Source organism: Lucilia cuprina, chromosome 5 (genome assembly GCF_022045245.1).
Source record: "Lucilia cuprina isolate Lc7/37 chromosome 5, ASM2204524v1, whole genome shotgun sequence".
Classification (NCBI taxonomy): Eukaryota; Metazoa; Arthropoda; class Insecta; order Diptera; family Calliphoridae; genus Lucilia; species Lucilia cuprina.
Window position 1 is genome coordinate 29,023,073 of NC_060953.1, and position 18,476 is coordinate 29,041,548.

The window sequence follows — 18,476 nt, forward strand, 5'->3', positions numbered from 1 at the left end:
AATCTTTCGCATGAAATACACCTTGAAATTTGCCTTGTAAGTTTTCGACTTCGTAAAGACTATTTCCCACTGGTTTAATGATTCGACATTTCACAAACTTTTTACATAGTTTTGCCGAAATTTGCTTAGAAAAGTCGGAAAGCTGAAAGTTACGTCGAAATACTTCTTGTCCAGCTCTAAATTTTGTTTCGCGGCATCTTGAATTATAGCGTTTAGCGTTGACTTTATAACTTTTGTGTAGGTTTTTCTTTACCTTGTCGCGTACCAACTCTAAAAATTCACTACGACTTTCTAAACGGTTATCTGGTTCTTCCTATAGGTCTAATTTCCTAGCTAATTTATAAGCTGATGCATGGGTTATCATGTTTGTACCAAATAATACAAAATAAGGTGTCACACCTATGGCTGAATGTACGGCCGATCTTAAAGCGCATTCTATTTCACAGAGATGTAAGTCCCAATCAGCCTGGTTTGACTCTAAATATGAACGAATAGCTGCTAAAACAGATTGATTTACCCTCTCTGACGCATTGGCTTGTGGCGCGTAATTTGCTGTGCGTATGTGCTCAATACCAAAACATTTCACTAGTTCTGCGAAATCTTTGCTTACAAATTGTTGACCGTTATCTGATATAAGTGTTTCTGGGCATCCAAATTTATAAAATACTTCTTGTATCAAAAAGTTTGTAACATTCTTTGTCGTTGCTTTAGACATGGCTTTTAATAAAACATATTTCGAAAAGTAGTCAAGTACAATAAATATAAAACAGTTTCCTCTTTTGGAACGAACATATGGTCCTAAAAAATCAATGTATATTCGCTGGAAGGGTCTACTTATATTAGGTTCTTTTCCCATAGGTGGTTTTAAAACAACGTTAGATGGCTTACATTCTTTGCATATATCGCAACGATTAATAAATTCTCGAACCTGGATGTTTAAGTGCGGCCAGTAAAAATATTCTCGTATACGCTTTATTGTTTTTCCTATACCTCCATGTGCCACGTTCGGTGGTTCATGAGCGTTAGCTATAACTTTTTCTGTTAGTCCGGGGGGAATCCATAATTTCCACGAATGATTCTCTCTCTCAACATCACCGTCATAATGCATTGTTCTTTTATATACAAAGTCATCAACAACTTTAATATCTGGCAGACTACTATTATTGTTTTTGACTGTTTCTATTAAATCCTTATAATCAGCGCTCTCAAATTCTGGTGATGCTAGATCTATCAAGCCGATGCTAATTGTCTCAATTTCATCCATCGAATATCTTGAGAGAGTATCTGGCACAATATTTTGTGAACCTTTGCGATGTCGAATCTCGAAGGAATAAGTTTGAAGCTGTAAGCTCCATCTAGCGAGTCTACCACTTAGATCTCGTTGTGACATCAGCCATTTTAAAGATGAATGATCGGTGATCACAACAAATTTCATAAGCTCTACATATGGACGAAAACGTTTAATAGCAGAGACGACCGCTAAACATTCGCGTTCTGTTACCGAGTAGTTTTTCTGTGACGACGTGAACTTTTTCGAAAAATAAGCTATAGGATGCTCTCCACTATCTGGATCTTCTTGGAACAAAACTGCTCCCATTCCTACGTCTGAAGCATCGCATTGTATATAAAATTCTTTGTTGAAATCCGGATGAGTCAATACTGGACTGGCAGTAAGGCATTCTTTTAATCTGTCAAAAGCTACTTTGGCTTCATCGGGGAATACAAATTTCTTTCCCTTTCCCAGCGTGTCACTGATTGGTGAAGTTATGGTGGCGTAATCAGGTATAAATCTACGGTACCAACCGGTAGTACCTAAGAAACTGCGTACTTGTTTCAATGTTTTTGGATATTGAAAATTAACAATTGCCTGAATTTTTTCCGGGTCGGGTTTTAAAAGTCCTCCGCCGACAATATATCCTAAATATCTCAATTCGCTACATCCAAACTTAGATTTACTAACATTGATGGTTAAACCAGCTTTATCTAAACAATTTGCTACATTCGTCAAAATCTGAATATGTTCCTCAAAATTTGGAGATACCACTAACAGATCATCCAAATATACAAATACTTTTTCTCTAAGGCGTGCCGGAATCACCTTGTCCATTAGACGGCATAACCTTTGGGCCGCGTTACACAACCCAAAAGGCATGACCGTGAAATGGTACAAGGGTCTTCCGGGCACTGTAAACGCTGTCTTTTCTCGGCTTTGATCTGCTAGTGGTATCTGCCAAAAGGCATCCTTCAGATCAATGCTCGAAATAAAGTGGGTATCACCCAAACGGCTTAGCAGTCTTTCAATATGAGGGAGTGGATAGGCGTCCTTAACGGTTAAGTCATTGAGCCGCCGGGCATCCAAACAAATTCGAACTTTATCTCCCTTCTGTACAAACGTAACTCGATTGTTCCACGGGCTCTCGCTCGGCTCAATGACTCCCAAGGATAACATCCTATCCAACTCGCCATACATCAGTTTCTGAACCGCTGGTGATACGGGATAATGTTTCTCCTTGACTGGAACAGCATCTCTTGTATCAATGTGGTGTGTTTCCAGTGAAGTCTTACCTAAGCCTTTGCGCGTAAAACATGGGAATAAATCTATAGTAGACTCTAATAAACTACGCTGATGTGGACTCAAATCGTGCATTCTTGGAAAAGAAGCATTGTGTTCAACACTTGAGCAGGTATCTATACTATCTAAGCTGAATCTAATTAAGTTAAATGCTTTAATGAAATCGAGACCTAAATACAATGGTAAATTGAGGGACGGGACTAAAAAGAAATCAATAGGCTTACTAGTTTTTCCAAATAAAATATTTGATCTAACACGACCTATAACCTACCATCGGCAGTTCTAATCTGAGATTTAAAGGGATAAATAGCCAACTTAGCTTTTTCTATGAAATCCAAGCAGTTTTTTCCAAGCACTGTTACTGATGCACCGCTATCTAATAATCCTTGTATTGGTTGACCGTTAATTTCGATGGTGGTATATATACGAGTGTCTGATCCTTCATAAATACTTGCTGCTGAAATTTCAAATCTTACACGTTTTCTTTCTTTATATCTGTCTCGAGTTTTCAATATGTTTGTAGATGGTCCGAAAATTTTTTCCTTAGCTTTCTCATACTCTTGCATTCGTACATGTAGTGGTTTCCGTAGGTAAATCTGGTTACTGGGTTCTGGCTGAGTAACTTGTCGTAGAATTTTCATTTCAGGTTCTTTTTTAACTAAATTGGGCTCATATATGTTTATTGTTGTTTGGGATATGGAATTCTTGAACGAGTCTCTATCCCATGAGACAGGTTCGTCCTTTGGTTTCCCTGGCATACTGGACATCTTGGCGTGACTGTATTTTCAAGTCCGCATTTGTAGCAAAATAAATTTCTCTTCTCTTCAGAACAATCCATAAATGTGTGTCCTTCAGTTTTACAGTTCCAGCATATTAGTTTCCTTGGAGCTGTGGCTAATGCTTCTATTTCAGGAGTATTATCCGTCATAACTACCTCACACTCTAACTCATTGACCGTCCTAGTGGTGAATCTATTCGGAAAATTTCGATGAATACCTAATAAATTTTCAGCACGTCGACACTCCTTTGCAAACTGTGCTAAACTGAAGACTTGGACAGAAAACAATAATTGTGCCATTGAAGCTTTAAGATTTCCTTTCATGATACTGACGAGGTCTCTTTCACTGATAGGACTTCTGAGCTGATTACGTAAACGTATTACAGAATTATAAAAATCGTCAAAAGTTTCATGATTTAGTTGTCTTCGATCTAATATCTTACGTTGGATGTCAAAATCACTATCAAAACGATGAAATTGTGTTATTAACGCTGCTTTGAACTCTCTCCATCGGGTAACATTGTTGAACCTTCTATGGTCCCAAAACCAATCAAGTGCTGGTCCACTTAACAAATGGTGAAAAGACTTTAAAACATCTTTCCATTCACACCCATAATCCGACTGAAGGGTTTCAACACGAAATACAAAGTCTTCAATACTGGTTGTACGATTAGTACCGTCAAATATTATACCCCATTTATCAATTCTTAAGTTTGAACTAGCTGTTGTCTGTCTTTGAACTGTTGGTAATGACATATTAGGAACTTCTGCTTGAATTGGAGAATCGTTTTGGAAATTATTGGTAGGGTTATAAGCTATATTAGGCCATTGCTGAACTTGAAGTTGTCTCTGTGAAGGGTTTGAAAAGGAAGGAGGTGGTTGGCTTAAGTCTGGAATATGATCACTATTTCTTGGTTGTGGATTATTTACTCCTTGTTGTTGCGACTGAACATGTAAACTCTGATGAATAATCCTCGGTACTAAGTCTAATAATCTATCTTCAAAATTCCTCAAATCCTCATGAGTAATACTTCTTTCAGATCTATTAGGTTCTCGACGATTGTTAAAATTCGGAGGTGGTCTTAATGGAACATTTTGTTGAGCATAGGCGTCAATTACCCCTCTTGCACTGATGCTACTAAAAGGAGGTGTTACTATAGAACTATTGGCGGATATACTTCCTCCACTTATATTTAAGTCTTCTTGTCTATGCGCTTCCATAACCGTAACGTTCAAATCATGTCTTCTAGGAATTGCTCCCGTTGTATTGGCTGAAGTGGTAGTTGTCGTAGTTGTGGTAATTGCTGTAATAGCTGTGGTAACAACTAAACCGTCGTTTCTACTTGTCGACCGTGTACCTACCATAGCTAAAACTTTATCAAAACGAACTATCCAAAAAAAATAGAATCTTTGACTTTTTGCTTCGAAAAAGACAATACTATGTAAAATCTGGTAAAAAATGTTGCCAAAAGTAAAAACTTTCGTCGGCAAACAAACAAAAAAACTCAATTAAAGTTTTCAATCATTAAATAATTGAACACAATTCAATTACCCAATAAGTAAATTCAAAAATAGTTTGGTCAAATAAAAAATCGAAATCAAAAAAAAATATTAAATAAGTGGCTAAGAAGGTATCGAGATGGTGATTAAAAAAACTTGGAAAGAAATGCAGTACGAGCTGTGGTGCAAACTATCGGTTGTATCGATCATTTATTGGAGATCTTAAGCAGTGAAATGTGTGGCAATCAAACTTTCCATTCATAATATTCTAAGTTTGGTCTCACAACATTTTACACTTAACCTATGACCAAAGATTCGTCGCAATTAGCGTATCCTTCAAATGGATCGATAAGACTTACGAAATCCTAGCTATAGTCTATCCTCTAATTAAATATATTGGTGGCAAACAGATCGTTACGTTGCGTGACAAAAAGGACTCACCAAGACTATTACAAAATACCAATAAACCAAAACAAAATCGATTACTAACCTTTAGTAAGGACCAAGTGTGGATATTCTTAACTAATTAGGTTAGTGAAACTATCTAATTAATTAAGGCCGTGTCCCACGTTGGGCGCCATTTATGTAATATTTCTATATCTGTTTCGAGTTTCATACCGAGATTTCAGAATTTGTTTAATATAATTTAATATTTCCCCAAGCAACCAAAGGAGATTGCCAGACCGTTTGAAATCGTGTTTTGTTATTTCCCTATTACTTCCACACTGGCAACTTAAGCACTAGTGCACGGCTAAGGCTCGTCGGGCTTGGGCGGTGGTACGTTGGAGTAATAGTGAAAACAATTAGATATAAAATTTTGTACCAGTGTATCAAAAATATTAACTTGCCATTTCCTTCCTGTAGAACAAGGTGTTATTGCCTACCATTAGTTTACCCTCCCCTAATCCATGGTAGCTATTGAAATTCTATAGGCTTCCCCTTTTATGCATCACCACTCGATACCTACCTTTCTAGCCTGATTTTAGCAAGACATATTTAGGTTCAAATTAAGTTCAACAATATATTCAATTATTTTCATGTATTCTACAATTATACAATTCTGGTGACTTAAGCCATTTGGCAAAAAAACTAGTCCCTAAGTTCGAACTATTACAAAATTGGATAAAACTGTCATTTTATGTGGTATGAGATCGCTTATAATAGTTAAATATTCTGAAAAGTAGTTAGTTAATAATATTATAGTATTAATAGTGTTTAATTTTTGCAAAATGGACATATTTCAGGATTTTAATATAATATACTACAATTGTTATCTAATTTTAGGCTTGAAAGTAATCTTGGTTTGTGTCTTTACTATTTAATTCTGTCTTTACTATTTGTGTAAAAAAATCGACAACAAATTCTGTTCTTTCAAGTTTAAATTTAGATAAATATTAGTATAATGGAATTTTCTTAATTATTAATAATTAATTTCTTAAATATTTATATATGTGGAAAATCAGGTTACGACAAATCAAGTAATGACAAATCAGGTAAATTTTAAGGTAAATCAGGAAAATTTTAATTATGTTTGTAAGATTTTATGGATTTTTAGAGAAAATTTACGTGTTAGATGTAAAAACTTTTCGTAAATGTTCTCAAAAATCTGTAGGTCAGGAATTTAATAAAATTTGGAAGGGTTTAAAGGGCCGAAAAAGCTCCAAATCGAGCTTAGCTTAATTAAAAGCTGCTAGATGCCTCAGCTACCTTGTAGTTTCATTAAAACGTCCCTAGGAAGAGGTCCTCCCTCGTCCAAGAGTCGCAATAAATCCACTACAGACTCACGTTTGGCTTTGCATGCCCAAAACATGCGTGGTAAAAAAAGTTTTTTTTTTTAATAGAAAAACTGACAAAAAAAACTATAGGTTATACAAAAAAAATACAATTGAGTTTTTTTCCAAGATAAAAACTATTAAAAAAAATCTTAAATAAGACGCACAAAGATCTATTACACTTCTTACTTATCTGACATTTTTTGACGTTGGTGTTTACATGGTGCCATCTATTGATGAGTATGGTGATGATGTTACTGATTTTTGAGTGTGTAGATGTCACTAGCTGGTGTATGGATGAGTTACATATTATTGGATGATGTTATGGATAATGTGAAAATATGTTTCTGAATGGTTATAGTTGTGGATGATATTATAGTTGTGGATGAATCAGATTACTGTTATAGATGTGGATGCCTTGGATGATTGTTCTAGATGTGGATGACTTGGGTACTTGTTATAGATGCGGACGAATTGGTTATTGATGTGGACGAATTGATTATTGATGTGGATGAGTTGGTTATTGATGTGGACGAATTGGATGATTAAAAATATCGGATAAAAAATGGAAAACTTTTGGGGTGGCTGGTGTTATGCCCAAGCTGTTGTTGGCTGGTGTTATGCCAAAGCTGTTGTTGGCTGGTGTTATGCCAAAACTGTCGTTGGCTGGTGTTATGCCAAAGCCGCGGAGTTGAACTTCGGTGGACGATGGAGTCTCTATTTAGAGTTTTGTGCGATAGTGTCTTAATGTTAGTTCCAACATGACACTAATCGTACACAAACTTCTTATTTTTCTTCCACTAAGCAATATCCTTCGATCACACCTCGCTAAGTTTTCTATAATTTGGGATTATCTCGGCTGAGATTTCTCCACCTGTCCACTCCGGTCGACGCCCAAACGAAAAAAAGGAGGAAGTTCGACATTTTTGAAAATGGCTCCTTTTATGTTCGCGGGCAACTGCAGCCAACTTCATTTTATCGGTTGATGCAAATAGTACTGACACATGAAAATACACCACTACATTCAGTAAATCACTGATGTGGCAACTTTACACTAACATCTGTGCCAGTGTTGTATTTTCCAGCCTTAAAACGATCTGAAGAGTTGTATTTAATTAACTTTTCGTTGACACGGTACAAACTTCAATGTTCAATATTATAGAAAATTCAAAAAGTGCCTTTTAAAAAACAAAAAAAAGTAGGTAGAAAATTGTAGGTAGGTAGAAAATTGTAGAAAATTCAAAAAGTACCTTTTGTATAACGAAAAAGTACCAAAAAAATCCTCTTTGATGTGTTCTCGTCTAATCCGGACTCTACATATTTAAATTCATGTTTCTAAGTTCATTATTATAGAAAACTCAAAAAGTACCTTTTGAAAAATGAAAAAGTACCAAAAAGTTCCCTTCTATGGGTTCTCATCTAATTCCGAAGCTACATACTTAATTTCATGTTCCTAGGTTTAATATTATAGAAGATTCAAAAAGTACCTTTTGAAAAATTAAAAAGTACCAAAAAGTTCCCTTTTATGGATTCTTACCTAATCTAGACTCTACATACTTAATTTCTTATTTCTAGGTTCAATATTATAGAAAGTGCCTTTTGAAAAACGAAAAAGTATCAAAAAGTTCCATTTTATGTGTTCTCATTCAATTCCAACTCTAGTAGAGTTGGAATTGAAAAAAATTAGAAACTACACTTGATCGACTCCTAAATTACACATTTAAAAAAAATTACACATGCCCTTTTTTGATTTTTATTTAAACATAAAAAAACAATGAAACAAAAATAAATCATATACATATTTTTCTATACGAATATTTAAATAATTATAATTCATTTATAAACAAAATATAAAATTAGATAATTATATCTATATATACATATCTCTATACATACATATATAGTTGGAACTGAGATCACTATTTCCAATTCTTTTTGATAATTGCTTGACTAGGTTCATAGTTTTCTTTACCGTTTCTTAAAATTCCTTCATTAGTAAAAAAAATTATGCAATTGTTTCAGAAGACATTATATTTCTTAAATCAGTTTTGCAATTTTTCAAATTACTAAAAATTCTTTCAGCAAAAGCATTTGAAAAAGGTAATATTAAAATAAACTGAATTACTTTTTGTAGGTTGGGAAACAAACATTTTTCTAAAGAATTTTTATACCCACCATCAAAAAAGATGGGGTGTATATTGATTTTGACATTCCATGTGTAACACATCGAAATATTGCTCTAAGACCCCATAAAGTATATATATTCTGGGACATCGTAAGATTCTAAGACGATCTAGCCACGTCTGTTGTTGGCACGATAGCGTCCACAAAATAAGAGATATTGAGATGAAATTTTCCCAAAATATATTTTATTGATCAGAAATGTTTGGCATTGGGCAAAATCGGTCAACGATTTCACATAGCCCCCATACAAATGTACCCCCCGGAATATTACACAAATAGCTTCAAATATTCACAAATTCGTTGTTTATGAAGCAAATAATTTCGCATAGGTCAGTTTTTTGATGTCTGATATAAAATTCTGCATTATGGCGGACATTGGACCATAATTGCCCCTACCCCCCATATAAGGTCCCCTTTAGAAAATGACTTTAACGCTCATTACTCTCTTAAAAATAAAAGTATAGTAATGAAATTTGACATAAGTAAGTTTCTTACTAGCCAAAACCTCTCCATGAAATTTTATGTGGATCGGTCCATAATTGACCCTACCCCTTATATAAGGTCCCCTTCAGAAAATGACTTTAACGCTCATTACTGGCTTAAAAAGGAATATAGCGATGAAATTCGCACACATAAGTTCCATGCAAGCCAATATCTCCCAACCAAATTTTATGTATGCCGGTCTATAATTGACCCTAAGTTTCTTACTAGCCAAAACCTCTCTATGAAATTTTATGTGGATCGTCCATAATTGAGCCAAAAATAAGGTCCCTTTCAGAAAATGACTTTAACGCTCATTACTGGCTTAAACAAACGAATATAGCGATTAAATTTGATATAAGTAAGTGTCTTAACAGCCAAAAAATCTTAATGAAATTTTTTGTGGATCGGTCCATTATTGACCCTACCCCTCATATAAAGTCCTCTCCATAAAATTACTATAACGCTCATTACTGGCTTAAAAATACGACTATAGCGATGAAATTTAACAGAAGTAAGTTTTATACTACCCAAAATCTCTTTACCAAAATTTCCCAGAAATAAGTTTTATACTAGGCAATATCTCTCTACCAAATTTTATGTGGATCGGTCCATAGTTTACCCTACCCCCATAAAAAGTCCCCCGATAAAATTTCTTTAACGCTCATTACTGGCTTAAAAATAGGATTATAGCAATGAAATTACACAGAAGTATGTCAAAATTTACAAAATTTTATGTGGATCGGTCCATAATTGACCCTTCCCCCCATATAAGGCCCCCTTCAGAAAACGACTTTAACGTTAATTATGGGCGTAAAAATACGAATATAGCGAAGAAATTTGACATAAGTATATATCTTAGGAACTAAGACCTTTCCACCAAATTTTATGTGGATCGGTCTATAATTGACCCCACTCCCTATATAAGGCCCCCTCCATAAAAATACTTTAACGCCCATTACTGCCTTAAAAATACGAGTACATCGATGAAATTTTACAGAAGTAAGTTTTTCGCAAGCCAAAATCTCTTTACCAATTTTTATGCCGAACAGGCCTTAATTGACCCTACCCCCAACATGAGGTCCCTATCAGAAAAATACTTTAAGGCCCATTACTGGCTTAAAAATACGACTATAGTAATAAAATTCGACTCAATTAAGTTCCTTGCTAGTCAAAAACTCTTAACTTAATTTTATGTGGATCGAGCCTTAATTGACCTACCCCCTAATGTTCCTATCAAAAAATTAATTACTGGGCTAAAAAACGAATAAAGCGATGAAATCCTGTATGAACCAAGATCGTACTACAAATTTTACGGAGATCGGTCTATAATTGACGCTACCCCCATATAAGGCCCCTTCAGCTCAGTACTGGCTAAAAATAACAATAGATTTATGAAATTCGGCAAAAAAAAATAGTTTTGTGTAAGCTAATATCTCTATCTCTTCTATAGGAACCGAAATCTATCTATCAATTTTTATGAGGATCAGTCCATAATAACACCACCCCATATAATTTCCGCCCAGAAAATGACGCCAAAAATACGAATACCGCAATGCAGCTTGACATAAAACAATTTTGATTTAAAATCTCTCTACCATATTTTATGACTTTAATGCTCCTTAATGGCTTCCAAATACAAGTAGATCGATGAAATTTTAAACAAATAAGGAACTGAAATCTTCCAACAGACTTTTATCAGAATTGTTCCATATATGTATGTATAAATACCCCTACTCTCTATAAAAATTAGCACTGTCAATAGTAAAACCCCCGTTAATGGACCTCTTTTAAATCTTACCCTGATGTTCTCATTAATATCGATATATAATAATAAAATATTTAAAATATCAAAGTTAATTTATATATCAGTGATTTGATGGTGGGTATAAAAGATTCGGCATAGCCGAATATAACATTCTTACTTGTTTAATTTAAAAACTTTATGCCAGTATACTTCTGGTTCTAGACTTGCATTAAGTTCAAATTTTTCAAAGTCTAATAGAGCATGCTGTCGCCATTCACTATCAAGTTGTTGTAAATCTGTGTCGAATGACGGAAATCTTTTTTTAAATAGGGATAATGTCTTTGGTTCAAAAGACTGAGCAACTTTTGGATTAACAATAACTACAATAGAATAAATTTGATCACTAAAATCAAATCTTGATTTTATTTGACGAATTGCCTCCATGTAAAATTCTCTACAATCTTGAAGAATGTTTTTTCTGATGCAGATATCTGAGTTAATGATTCATATGCAGCAACTCCAATATAAATATCATTTATGTTTGAAAATAGGTTTTCATCTGATTCGTAGATTTGTCATACGCTTTTTGACTTCAAAACATCCATTTTTATATAATTTGAAGAACATATTTGCAATATATTAAAAACTTCACTTTTCATTTTATATAAAATTGGCTTTTCTGATTGAAAAAGGACATTAAAAGAAACTAGAATACCTAAAGCATATGACAATTATTTCAGATTTATTTAGCCAATCAGATTGGAATCTGAAGCCATTTCTTCCAGTCATCCCTAAAATATTATTTAACTAGATCTAAAAAACAACGGACTTGAAAAAATTACCACTAGAAATTAGTTTGAGTTAAATTTGATTATTTAGAAATTTTCTTATTTCTTGTTTCGTTATTTTTGAATATAATATATATGTACCATTTACATGTATGTGAATCATTTTTTTTAACAAACAGCTTTCAACAAATTTCAAAAAATCGCATATATTAGAAAAGGACGTACACTTTTTGCTTAAGTATTTCAAAGGGCAAATAAATTTCTATGTATGTGTGTGGATCGTTTTGTTTTAATAAAAAACGCCGACTTATTATTCAAACAAGTGTGCAAACTGTTGCATATGCAAGAAAAAGACAGATATGTACACACACATGAAGTGGCAACACTGAACTCTACATACTTAAAATTATGTTTCTAGGTTCAATATTATAGAAAATTCGAAAAGTAACTTTTGTAGAACGAAAAAGTACCATAAAATTCCCTTTGAAGTGTTCTCGTTTAATCCGGGCTATATATACTTTATTTCATGTTTCTAGTTCATTATTATAGGATACTCAGAAAGTAACTTTTGAAAAACGGAAATGTAACAAAAAGTTTCCTGTTATGGGTTCTCATCTAATTCCGATTCTATATACTTAAACGAAAAAGTACCAGAAAGTTCCATTTTATGGGTTCTCACCTAATTCAGACTCTACATACTTAATTTCATATTTCTAGGTTCAATATTATAGAAAATTCAAAAAGTACCTTTTGAAAAACGAAAAATTTAGTGGTAAAATCGTCAAAAGTCTCTTTTTGACAGTGAAAATCGTCAAAATGACGATAAATCATTAAATCTGGCAACAGTGATGACAGGGTTTGTCAGCGAGATACAAGCCGATGCAAAATGATCGGCGGCGGCTTATTATAGAAAATATCGAAAATTTCTCAGTATAATAGTCTGTTATATAGAAACCTGTCTTTATATGAGTTTTTTCTTCAAAAAATGCACATTTACAGTAGTTTTCACTATTTTAATATTAGCACAATGTTGTGTGGCAACTTTTTTTCAATTTTCAATAAGAATTTAAAATAGTAGCAACTCCCTTCAAATTGGTGAAATTTTTTTCCGAAATACATGCACGATTCCAATCTTTATCAGAGGCTACGTTTAAGCCAGCTTAGCTTTTAAGCCGAAAGAAGTCGGCGACGACGCGGCTTGCAAAATATTACCGGCGGCCAGCGGCCAGCCGCCGCCGATTTGAGTCGTTTCGGCTTGTATCTCTGTTTGTCAGTTCATAGCAAAGTAAATTAATAAAGTAGCATCACTTGAACAGCTCACTATTTTTTAACTATAGTTTCTATAGAAAAATAAAATTAGTTGTCAAAGTTTGTTTTGAAAATTGTTAACATTGTTTATGTCGCCATTTTTAAATTGTGTTTTGCAATTTGTTAAAATTTGTGAAAAGTTGAAAAAATGAATTAAAAGTGGTTTTAAAGTAGTTTAAAAGTGTTATAAATTGTATAATATATAATAATATAATTAAATCCTTAATATTTTCAACTTAAAAGTAATATTTTATATTTATGTTTTGTTCACTTTGTTGTTAAAGGAAATTTTCTTAAATTTTAGTTTGACACATTCTTGGATTATTCCAAAAACAAAATACATGTGTTTGTTGTAGATGTTGTTGTACAACAAGAGATGTCGCTACTTTATTAATTTACTTTGGTTCATAGCACAATTTGCTGACAGTGTTGCCAACTTAGTGCTTTTAGCACTATTTGCGGTGCTTTTTGGTGTGCCAAACGCGGAAAATTTTGCTCATGGTGCCTTTCTTCAAAAAGGCACTAAAGTGGTGCTTTCTAATTTTATGACAGTGCATTTAGTGCTTTTTATACCCAACATATACCCAAGATGAGTGGGGTATATTGATTTTGTCACTCCGTTTGTAACACATTGGTCGTATATATTTTGGGTCCTTATTAAATTCTAAGGCGATCTAACCATGTCCATCCGTCTGTTCATCTGTCCGTCCGTCTGTCTGTTGAAAGCACGATAGGGTTAGAACGTAAAGAGCAAACGAGTTAAATTTTTCCACAAAATTTTTATATGCATCAAAATTTCTCTACCAAATGACATTAATAAGTATTCATTACCGACTTAAAAATATTCGACATAAATATGTTTTATATAAGCCAAAATCTCTCTAGCAAATTTTACGGCAATCGGTCCATAATTGACCCTACCCCCACATTGGTCACCTTCAAAAATTGATTTTAACGCTCATTACTGACTTAAAAATACGTGTTTAGCGGAAAAATTCGAAATAAACTACTTTTATACAAATGTAATCTTCCTACCGAATTTAATTCGGATTTATCGGTAACGTACCCTACCCCCTATTAAGGTCCCCTTAAAAATATGAGTACAGCGATGAAAAATTGACAAAAAATAAGTTTTATATAATTTTTTTACACAGTTGAATCTATCCCTCATATATATAAATCCTCCATGATTACTTCATCGTTGTACTCGCAATAAAAAGATTTTTATTATAATTCTTTATGCCGAATTTTATGACGATTGGTCTATAACTGACCAACAAAACAAAATCTATGTACAAAATGTACAAAAGCAAATATTCTTTAAAAACAAAAAAAATATTCAAAATACTTTAAAATAAGTGAAATTAACAATTTTTCCAGAACTCAAAATACTTAAAAATAATATATATAGATTTTGCAAAAAAAAATATATTTCATAAGTTTTGTAAAATATCAATACACACATTCTTATTCTCTTTTGTTTAGTCGTCAGCGAGACAGCTGCAAATGCACATGTGTAGCAGGTGTACGAAATTAATTATGACAATTAAAAAGTATTTTATGATGAAAAATGCGTTTTGCAAATTCTCAATGCCTTTTATGTTACAAAACATTTATGGGGAATACGTTTTAAAAAGGCATTATGATATATTTAGAAAATAATCAAGAACCGTTAAATGACCAATTTTGCTGATTTTAAATAGCAATCTTTCCGAAAGCATGTCTAACAAAATTATTGAAAATTCTGGTCTCACCGATAGCTGGGGTCTTCTAAAAAAATAATTATAGAAATAATCGCCAACCTAATGTCATAAATAATAATATTTCCACACATTCTACATATTCTTATGTATTAAAGCAGAACAATAATAACCTACAAGAAAGTGAATCCAGCGCAATAAAAAATCATAGAATATACAGTTAATCAACTAAGTTTTTTGCCTACCTTTTTTTAAGAGAATTTTGTTTTTTTTTCATAAATAAAATTCGAAAAACAGGTAAAAATAAATATAAGTTTTCCAATTAAAATTAGAGATTGTGTAAAATGGGAAAAAATAGAAAAAATATTAAAATACAAATTTTGGTGCATTTGTTGTTGCATTTTATTATTTTTCATCAGAATTTGCATGTCAATATCTGCATATTAAGATATTTTAAAATAGAAGTGGTTATCATACCGTAACGTCAACAAAGCAATATTTTTCACCTAATACATACATTTATATATATTTAGAACCTAAATCAAGAATAACTATCCAGATCCAAATACGCCTACTGTATCTTATTCATAAAATAAACAATTTAAAATATGAGGTTGAAAAATCAAGATTTTAGCATTTAGTAGTTCTATAGTGGTATATGGTGATGTACCCATACTTAGAGTGACTAGAATGGTACTTAGTGTTAGATTTATTGAATAAGAATCAATATTATACAATTCTAAATAAAATTTACACAATACTCCCCAAATAGACGGAGTTTCCGTAATGTAGTTTTTGTTTATCAAAACAAAATGACCAAAAACATGGCTTATTTTTATTATAATATATAGATTTATATCTCACAAAACATTTGTTCTAGCTCCAAATCCATTGATTATCTAATATATCAAGTATCCAATTCAAAATTACTTATTATTTTCGAAATTTAATGAAAAAAACGATAGATTTCATGTTAGGTCATATATTGATAAATTCTAATAGGTATATAGGATAATAAATCGGTTAAGAAATGTCCAAATTTAGTCGTTCCACTACTAAAATATTTAAAAATTGTTATTCTAATATATAGGAATAATAAAAATATTAAATAAATTTTATAAAATAATTCAGCAATATTAAAAAAATGAACAAAAAAAATAAAAAAACAAAATACTTTATTGACCCAAAAAATTAACAATACGTTCACATTTTATCAAAGATCTCGTTAATTAATATAACGATTTTACTTTTTAAAATATAAGATATTCTTCAAAAAATACAAACAAATAAAGCAATTTTATTTTGCTAAAAATAATTGTTCACATAAAGTTTTTTCTTAAAATTTATAAAATTTTACATCAGCAAATTACTTAATTGAATCACTGTATGTTTTATAAATTATGCAAATAAGTATCAGAATAGCTGTATGGAATGCCAACGGTATTTCGCAAAAATTTAACGAAATATAACTTTATCTTAAAACAAAATATATCGATATATTATTAATTTATGAGACTCATCTGAACAGAAAATCTCATTTTAAAATAAGGGGGTATGACTTAATTACAGCAAATCATCTGGATGACATGTCACGCTCGAGCAGCCATAATAATAAAATCAACTAATTATTAGTTATGAAAAATCCGAACATATAAGAAAACCATTTATTCAAGCTGCAGGTGTTAAAATAAAATACAACAACAACAAAATGTTTATATTCAATATATTTTCCATCCAGACATAACGTATATTGTCAATTTTGAATTTTTTTTAATCAAATCGGTAGCCGTTTTTCAGTGGCGGGAGATTTCAATGCTAAACAACCCTGGTGGGGTTCTAGGTTAGAAAATACAAAAGGTCGGGAATTATATCAAAGTATATCAAAATGCCATTTCTCCACATTATCTGCAGGCCGATCCTAGTACTGGCCAACTGGCCCCAATAAAATCTCAGAACTCTTAGATTTTGCCGTATTCAGTGGCATTTCAAGAACATCTTTAGATATAGTGAATGATGATGACATTGATTCAGACCATGCAGCGCATAGATCATAGATAATACAAATAGATTACCAACTCAAGCTTTACCAACAAAACAAGTATGAATGTATAGTCGGGCGTAGCCGACTATATAATACCTTACACCTGTTAGTATGTATGTTAAAAATGGGGGTTATTTAAAAAAATAAAGCATTAGGTTTGTTTTTTTTTAAGTTTATTTCGGAGTATTTTTACTTTTATTTTGACAAAAAAATATTTGTTTACAAGAGGGTTCAAAGGGGAGTAGGGCAAAATATGGCCCTATCCTTACAAATGTTGGTAGGGGGAGTTAAGTCTTCTTCAATAATATTTATGTAGAATTTAAAAGTGTTAATAGTGTTTGTAAGTGAATTTTAACCTTTAAGTCATTTTCTGAAGGGGAGTTTTTATGGGGGATAGGATCAAATGAAGCCCGATCATTACAAAAATCGGTAGTGTCATTTAAAGTTCTATAAAACTAAGTTTTGTCGACTTTTGTTAACATAATAGATCATTTAAATTAATTATAACCCAAAGGCCCTATTTGGGTGGTACGGTTGTATGGGGGCTAGTCGAAGTAATGGACCGATTTTAACCATTTTCAATAGGCTTCGTCCTTGGGCCAAAAGAAGCGTGAGTGCCAAATTTCATCTAATTATCTTCAAAATTGCGGCCTGTACCTTGCGCACAAGGTTTACATGGACAGCCAGCCGGCCAGACGGACGGACGAACATAGCTTAATCGACTCAGAAAATGATTCTAAGCCGATCGGTATACTTTAAGGTATTGGACGAATATTTTTCTATGTTACAAACATCAGCACAAACCCAATATACCCTCCCCACTAAAGTGGTGTATGGTATAAAAAGAGCTTTCTCTCTTCACACTTACATGTTCTGAGTTAATTCAACACAAAGCTACAACAACAAATATTCAGTATTTCAGCTCCAAAATTCACAAAAAAAAAATACGATTCGGACACAATTTTTATAACACAAACACACATTATTTATTTTTTTACAATTGTTTTAATATATTTTATTTATCGAAATCTTTTTAATTTTCACAAACCAAAAATTTTTTTTCAATTGTTTGAAATTTAATTTTTTGCTTTTCTATTTTCAAATTGTAGTAAACAAATTTATGAAAATCCAAGAAATTAAAGAATTTTACATTTTAAGAAATATAGAATGAATGAAAAATATAATCATGCTTTTATAAATGCAATCTACAATTTAAAATGTATTAATTTAAGAAAATTAATGCAATAACAAGTAATATTTCTACATTCGGCTGTGCCGAATCTTATATACCCTTCACAAAGTATGTTTTAAAGAACAATTTTAATTTATTTTTTATCTCTGCACACATGTCAAACATAATATGTCACACATAACATACACACAAACAAATATAAACTGTAGCAGAAAGAAATATTAACCGTTGTACTGTAATACCACCATCAAACTGTATTACCACCCTCAAACACATATGAGCTGTATTACCAATACCTTTACCTTCGTGAGAACAGAACAGCATCCACACATAAAAAAAATACACAGCTGAATAAAACCAAATCCATCTACACACGCACATGTACATATTTATCCAATTCACAGTGTTGTTGTT